Genomic DNA, 7,500 nt, shown 5'->3' on the forward strand with positions numbered 1-7,500 from the left:
ATCCTTTGGTGATGTGAGGGTCATTGAAGTACAGCCTTATTATAATGAAATCCAATGTCTAAAAATTGATTTTATTTTGAGCTTGTACCACAGTGAGATTTTAAACTCTACTGAATACTAAACAAACAAACAAACAAGAACACTTTATATATTTATGTTCATTTAAGAAAATACTAGTAGTGATGTATTATTTTGAAATATACAGTTAATATGTTTGGGGTTATTTAAAATTTATATTGAGAAAAATGTATGTATCTTCAGTATTGCTGTAGATAAGTATCTACATAAGACTGTTAAATTGACTGTTGTTTTATATCAAACAACTTTTATAATACTCATTATTTTTGTTATAATATTTTATAAATTTTAAAGAATATGACAAAAAAAGATATTGTAGGTATTTAAGGGAGGTTCTCTGGAGGAGTTGAGGCACAAAGGGGAAACAAGAATGTGATTTAATTCTATTTACTTAAAATATGCTTTTAAATGTTGATAAATTGGAATCATGTAACTTTTCTCATCATAATGCAATAAAACTTTAAAAAATGCTAAAAAAAAAAAAAAAAAAAAAAAAAAAAAAAAAAAAGAAAAGAAAAAGACAAAAAGAAAAATTATGCCAAAGAAAAATAGCCAATGACCTGCTGTGGGTGTCACTATGATGGACAAATGTGTGATGGAGAGATGGGAAAGATGGATTACACAGAGAAATGGCAGAGAAAGCAAAGCTGAGGGCTTTGTACACTGAGGAGAAAGATGGAACTGGAGACTAGATGCCAGTGAAGAAGAGACAGATATGTGCAAACCATTGCCCCAGCTGCCACCAAGGGCCATATCTGAGGTCAATGTCTGTGGCCTGAAAATACCATAAAACGCCAAGCAGATGCTCATGGTCTGGGCCGCCACCAGAGACCATGTGGGTATCTGAGGGCCATCGGATCTGATTGGCCTGTGCTGCCACATGAGGCCATGTCACTGCTGGGGACCATGTCTGAGTCTGTGGTCCTTTGGCAGCTGGGGTCTGCGGTGATATCCCAGGCCTGTGTTACCACCAAAGGCAATGTAGATGTCCCGGGTCTGGACTGACCCTGAGGCGCTGTGATGAGCTGGAACTACCCCTCACCTGGGCAGCACTATAGAGCTGACCCTGATGGTAGGGGAGCAGGTGAGCCAGTCCTGAGGGCATGAGTGTGGAGAGCTGGTCCTACCCTCATCTGCTGTGGCATAGGGTGGGTGAGAGAGAGAGGCCCTCCACCCCATGTCTCTCACTGCGTCTGGCACCCTGCTCCTCACTGGCTGCAGCACTCGGGAGGGCAGGCCCTGAAAGTCTCCTAGGTAGCACAGTAGTAGCACCCTGGTAACGAAGGTACAGATGAGCTGCCCCAAGGGCATAAGAACAAGAGAGCTAACCCTTACTCTTGCCAGCTTTGGCATTGGGTGATCTAGCCAGGCCAGTACTAGAAAACTTAATTTAGTGGGCTTATCAACTCAGCTACTACCCAGGCCCAGATCCAGGGCTTTGAGTTGGCCCACCCCAACATCTACTCCATCTATGAGCTGCTGGAGCACATGAAAGGGCGGGTCCTGCAGATTCAAGCTGCAGAATCCCCACGACACAAGACAACAACAGGATATCTGACAGATATCCTAACAAAGAGGATTCCTCCAGTGTTAATAGTGAAACAGAAGCCAGAGAACTCAAAATAGACAAATGAATTATTGCAGTGAACATTTGCAAGTAAATGTGTATGAAAAGAGAGACTGTAGGATACACTTCCACTTACATTTACACTTGTAGCTTCCAAGAACAAGTTTTTTCCTTTTTAATTCTACTGTATTTTCTTTTCCTTGTGTGTGTGTGGGGGGGGTATGTCACAAAGGCAGAGGGTGGATATGAAGGGACAGAGAGATAAATGGGATTGGGGTACATGATGTGATATTCACAAAGAATTGATAAAATGGTTTTCTTTTAATGAGTAAATTATAAATTAACTAAGGTTTGGCCAGTCTGATATGCTGATTAAAAAGAACCATGACATGTAGTTAAGATGAGAGGGCATCTTGAAATGATGTTTAATAAGGTGGTATTACTTCCATGTATGTATATGTCTATGCATCTACACTACCGCATGCTGTTCCTACCTGAACTCCTCCTTGCTCTTTATCCCAGTCCCATGAGGCCTGTCAACCAAGCTGTTTTCAGGATGCTTTCTGTCACTCTGGTTGATTCCTAGGAAGGCATTGCTTTCCATCCAGCCTACCTGCAGGCCTTCCATGGTGGCTTCCTGCACAGGGACTCACAGGCTGCCCTCAGCCCCGCCTTGACCTATGCTAAGATGCTAGGTCTCACAATGAAAATGTCTTTCTTACCATGGTTACTTTCATACGAGGTGCCTTCATGATAAGTAAGTCTTCATATACAGCCTCAGAACGTCTTAGACATCATGCCTAAATAAACCTGCAGTAAAGAAAGTACTGAGATTCAGCATCTATCAGCCCTCTGCCTAGGCTTTCTCCACATTCAGGGTTCCATCAGCATCCAGCCCTCCTCTGCTGAAGCTTTCTCCCCTATTCCAGGCAAGGACAACTAGAGCTATGATCAAAAGACAGCCGGCTACCGTGAACCTTTAAATCTTGGCACATTCTTATGGGTAATAGACATTGTGATTGAAATAAGTAGATCAACTTGGTACATTTCAGAATACTGATCTCCACAGAATAGTAATTCTAAAAGGAAAAAACAAACCATAATACTTGCTTTGTCCATTCTTTGGAAAGGGAGGTTCAGAGTTAACAGCAGACTATGGATTTTCAATCAGAATAGCGTTATGCAGAATGAAAAATGGTGCTAGCTGCTGTCATAATGTAATACGACTGGTTGTCCTCACAGCATTTAAACTATCTCCCTGTCTAATGAGTCTCAGTAAACACAGAGGCTCTAAAATAGATAAAGACTTTCAATAGGTCAGTGAATAAAAATACGCTGACTATGAACTATATTACACAAATATAAATGTTTGAAATCCTATTTTAAAAGTTACCTTGAGAAGATGAGCCTCTCTCCCCACCCCTTGCTTTCTTTGTCAGCCCTTCCTTGTCTTTATAATCAAATTCACAAGGAAGACAGAAGGGGGGCCCTGATGCAGCCTCCAGAAGTCTCCCCTGTGGAGCCCTCTACTTTGAAGGATGTAGGAGGCTTTCAGGGTATTCTGTAAGAGACCAGTTTGCTAGGTCTTCTATGAGCCACCCTCAGAGACACAACATATGGAGGCTAGAAATGGAGAGAAGGCATAAATCAGTATATTCCACAAGTGGAGGTTTTGTATCCCCAGATAAATGCAAACTTGTTGTTTGCTCAATGGCTATCTGTGCAGAGAGAAAGCAATTGCCATGGTGCTGTGGGCTCTGAAGAGTCACCCTGGCTACCAACGGATGGCTGTGAGCCGCCATGTGGTTGCTGGGAATTGAACTCAGGATCTCTGGATGAACGAGCAGTCAATGCTCTTTAGCCACTGAACCATCTCTCCTGCCCACCTCTTATCTTTTTAATACATGAATCTTTTTTCTTTTACAATTATGACATCTTATCTCTCCTGATTTAGAAAAAAAAATGGAATTTTAGTGCACAAGGTCAGTAATATGAATCCTTGATCTCCAAAAGTCCTTATCTCAGAGCTACATGTTCTGTGCATGTGTTTGCAGTCCACATTCAGCTGTAGCTCCCACCTAACAAGGGCTGGGTAAATGACAGCAGCAAGTGTGTGCTCTGGGGGCAAGCCGGACTCCTGGAAGGCTTAGTAATAAGGCATCCGTGCGCCTTTCTTTCCTATGTTGGAGGACATGAAAAAAAAATAGGTTTTTCTTATTAGTGAGTAGCAGTCCTCTTCTAGCCCACATTGGTACATCTAATTAAATGGATCTCATTCCTTTCACCAATGAAAGAATTGTGTTTTTTACATCAATCCCAGGTACACATAGCAGCTACCTGTGACAACATCAACAAGCACAGGATCCACTAGGCACCACTGTCCCAGTTACTGAGTATTTGTGTTCCCTTTTTCATCCTTTTCCTATTTTTGATTTTCTTATTGTTTGCAGTTTCACTTCTCAGCCTTGAGAGGTGAGTAGGTGGTAGAGTTCTAAAACAAATACAAAGCCTTTCACAGGATCTGATTATCTGGGGATGGCTCAAAAGGACCATTTCACTGGATGCGGCCTGTACTTAATTGCTGCTGAATTCAGAACCACAAGCATGGCCCTGATCATCCAAAGGCATATGTGATGGATAGCTACTCCAGGCAGCTACTCAGCCATCCATCTCTGTAGGAAAACGATGGTGATAGCTGGAGACGGGAGGGCTGACATCAGCAGAAGTGACCACAAGAGTCTGATGTCAAGGCAACCAAGGAAGAGAACTGGTCTTTAATCTGTTCTTTGAAGCTTGACGTGAATGAGGGGAATTTTAGTCACTTTGGTCCAGACACTTCACAGATCATTCAGTGCCAAGAAAATAGCATATCTCTAGAGAGCAGGCAGCCACACAAGTTTAGTCGAGCGTGTAGGTCAAAATTATTGATCATCTAACTTTCCTCAAATTCTGAGAGATGGAAACACACAGGAAGGCAAACTGTACACACATCAATCCATCAGCTGCTTGGGTCTATTTTATGGATTGGAACATTGTTATTGAAAAAAGCTTTCATGGTGTCCACAGCAAAGTCAATGAAATTAGTCTCGTTATTATCCTCAAGAACATGCAATCCCAGGAACGTTTGCTGCCTAAATATAGAAGAGACTTGGGCCCCAGGACTCTCATTGGAATTAAATTAGCATATGTCAAAAATATAATTGTAGGATGAACAAGCTTGATGGTATAAAACAAACAAAACCTTGTAATACTACTTGTACCAGTAATTAGAAAAGGTACTGTCAATATTTCACATTTTATTTTGTTGGAGTAGGCTTAATATATCCCTTAAAATATATGTTCACATGAAACCTAAAATGGTATGCTAATTTAAAATAGGTATATTTACAGATATACTTCATGTAAGTATTTGAAGTAAAAATTGTTCTGAGTTAGGATAGTCCCTTGAGGGGTGTTTTTATACAGAGACCTAAGAGAAAAAACAATGTAGAGACACAGGAGGCAGAAGACAGAACACCATATCTGCAAGCCAAAGTACACTAAGGACTGATGGCAGCCACAAAAACGAAGAAAAAGCACAGTACAGATGTCTTCAGCTCCTCTGCTCTTTCTGGAGACCCCAGTACATCTGCCACCTTCATGTCCAACTTCTGATCTCTACAACTATAAAAGCAATTTCTGTTATTTGAAGACATTCGGTCTGCAGCAAATTGTGTGGCATCACAATGTTATTATATTTTATGGCAGCCATTTCAGCCCAACTGGTACCCAAGATCTCAGCTTCAGATGCTTAGGCCCGACTGCCTAACAGCGTATTCTCACAAAGTTATTGTATTATTCCTGGATCTCCTGAGAAAGACAACAGGACATATGTAAGTCTCTCTCTCTCTCTCTCTCTCTCTCTCTCTCTCTCTCTCTCTCTCTCTCTCTCTGTGTGTGTGTGTGTGTGTGTGTGTGTGTGTGTGTGTATGTGTGTGTGATTTATTTAGAAGGACTGTCTCACATGATTATGGGAGATGGCAGAGATGAAATCAGTAGAACAAACTGGCTATCTGGAAGTTTAGATGCTAATTATTGTTGCAGTCTTGAGTCTGAATCCTAGGATCTTAGGTCGGATTTCTGTGTTGTAGTGAAGAATAGGAATTTCCTCCCTGTACAAATCTGGAATCTATTGATGATGAATAATATCAACACTTAACAACACCTTTGTAGTAAAATCTAGATTGATGTTTACCTAAACAAATCACCACCATTGCCTCCTATCTAAGTGGATAAATAAAATTAATCATCACAGAAGCCAAAGCAATGGCTTCAAAGTATTTCATATCATTTGTTGTTCGAGGTAGAAAAAAAATGTTCAAGCCATCATATCAATTTCTTCAACTGCAAAAAATGATAAAAAAAGAAAAACCTTCAAAGTATTCCCACTAAAACCAGAAGTCAGGCTAAGTGTCCCCTCTCTCCACTTCTATTCAGTGCAATGCTGGAGATCTTTTTTTTTTTTTAATGAATGGTATTTTTTTTTGTTTTTGTTTTTTCAGAGACAGGGTTTCTCTGTGTAGCCTTGGCTGTCCTGGAACACTCTGTAGACCAGGCTGGCCTCAAACTCAGAAATCCGCCTGCCTCTGCCTCCCAAGTGCTGAGATTAAAGGCATGCGCTACCACTGCCCGGGCAATGCTTGAGATCTTAACTAATATATACAAGGAAAAACAAGACATTGAGGTACAGATTGCAGATAATATGATTCTAAATGTAAGAGACTGACTAAAAACCTCTTAGAGCTGCTAATGAGGTCCAGCAAAGTGGCAGGATGCCAGGTGAACACATAACATAGTAGCCTTCCTAGCATTAATGACAAACATACTGAAAAGTCCAGTCAGGGAAACAACCTCATCACACACACACACACAGGGAGGCACACATGTGCACACCGACACAGACACACAAACACACAAAATAGAGGCACACAGGTTCACACACACAATAGAGACACACATGTGCACACATACACACACTCACATACACACCCATGCCTACACACATATATATATACTTACAGACACCCACACATGTGTGCACACACACATTTACACACACAGGCACACACTCATACACACAGACACACACACACCAGGGATAAATATAATGAAGGAAATTGAAGACCTCGGCAATGAAAATTTTAGGGCACTGAAGATAGAAATCATAGAAAACACCAAGATGACAGAAATATATCCAATGCTCATAGGTTAGAAGAATTAATTTTGCAAAGATGGCCCAATGTAATCCCAATAAACATTCTAAGGCTGTTCTTTACAAACATAGGAAAAACAATCCAAAATTTATTGGAGGCACAAAGAATAGTAAAGCGATCCAAACAAAAAGGACACTGTGGCATATGTCAACACACTTAATTTCAAACTATAGGACAGAGCTGTAGTAATGAAAACAAATGATGTGGTACAGAGGCACAACCTCTGTCAGTGGGATGGAAGGGAGGACCAGGTATAAGGCCACACAACACTTGCCTGAGTTTGTTGTAGTTGTTGCTGTTTTTGTTGTTGTCCTTGTGTTACAAAGATGTCAAAAAATATACATTGGAGCAACAACAACCATCTTGAGGAAATGGTACTTGGAAAACTGGATTTCAAAATAAAGAAAAATGAAAATAAATCCTTACCTCTCACCCTTCACAAAACACAGGTCCAAATGGATCAAGGACCTCGATAAAAGACCCAATACCCTAAAAGTGCTATGAAAAAATGTTGGGGATCCCCTTCAAGCTCAAGACACCTGAGTAAAGCTAAAGACGCTGAGTAAGGCCCCAGGGGCACAGGAAGCAAAGCCAACCACCACA

The sequence above is a fragment of the Mastomys coucha genome, unplaced genomic scaffold (assembly GCF_008632895.1).
Source record: "Mastomys coucha isolate ucsf_1 unplaced genomic scaffold, UCSF_Mcou_1 pScaffold9, whole genome shotgun sequence".
Taxonomy (NCBI): Eukaryota; Metazoa; Chordata; class Mammalia; order Rodentia; family Muridae; genus Mastomys; species Mastomys coucha.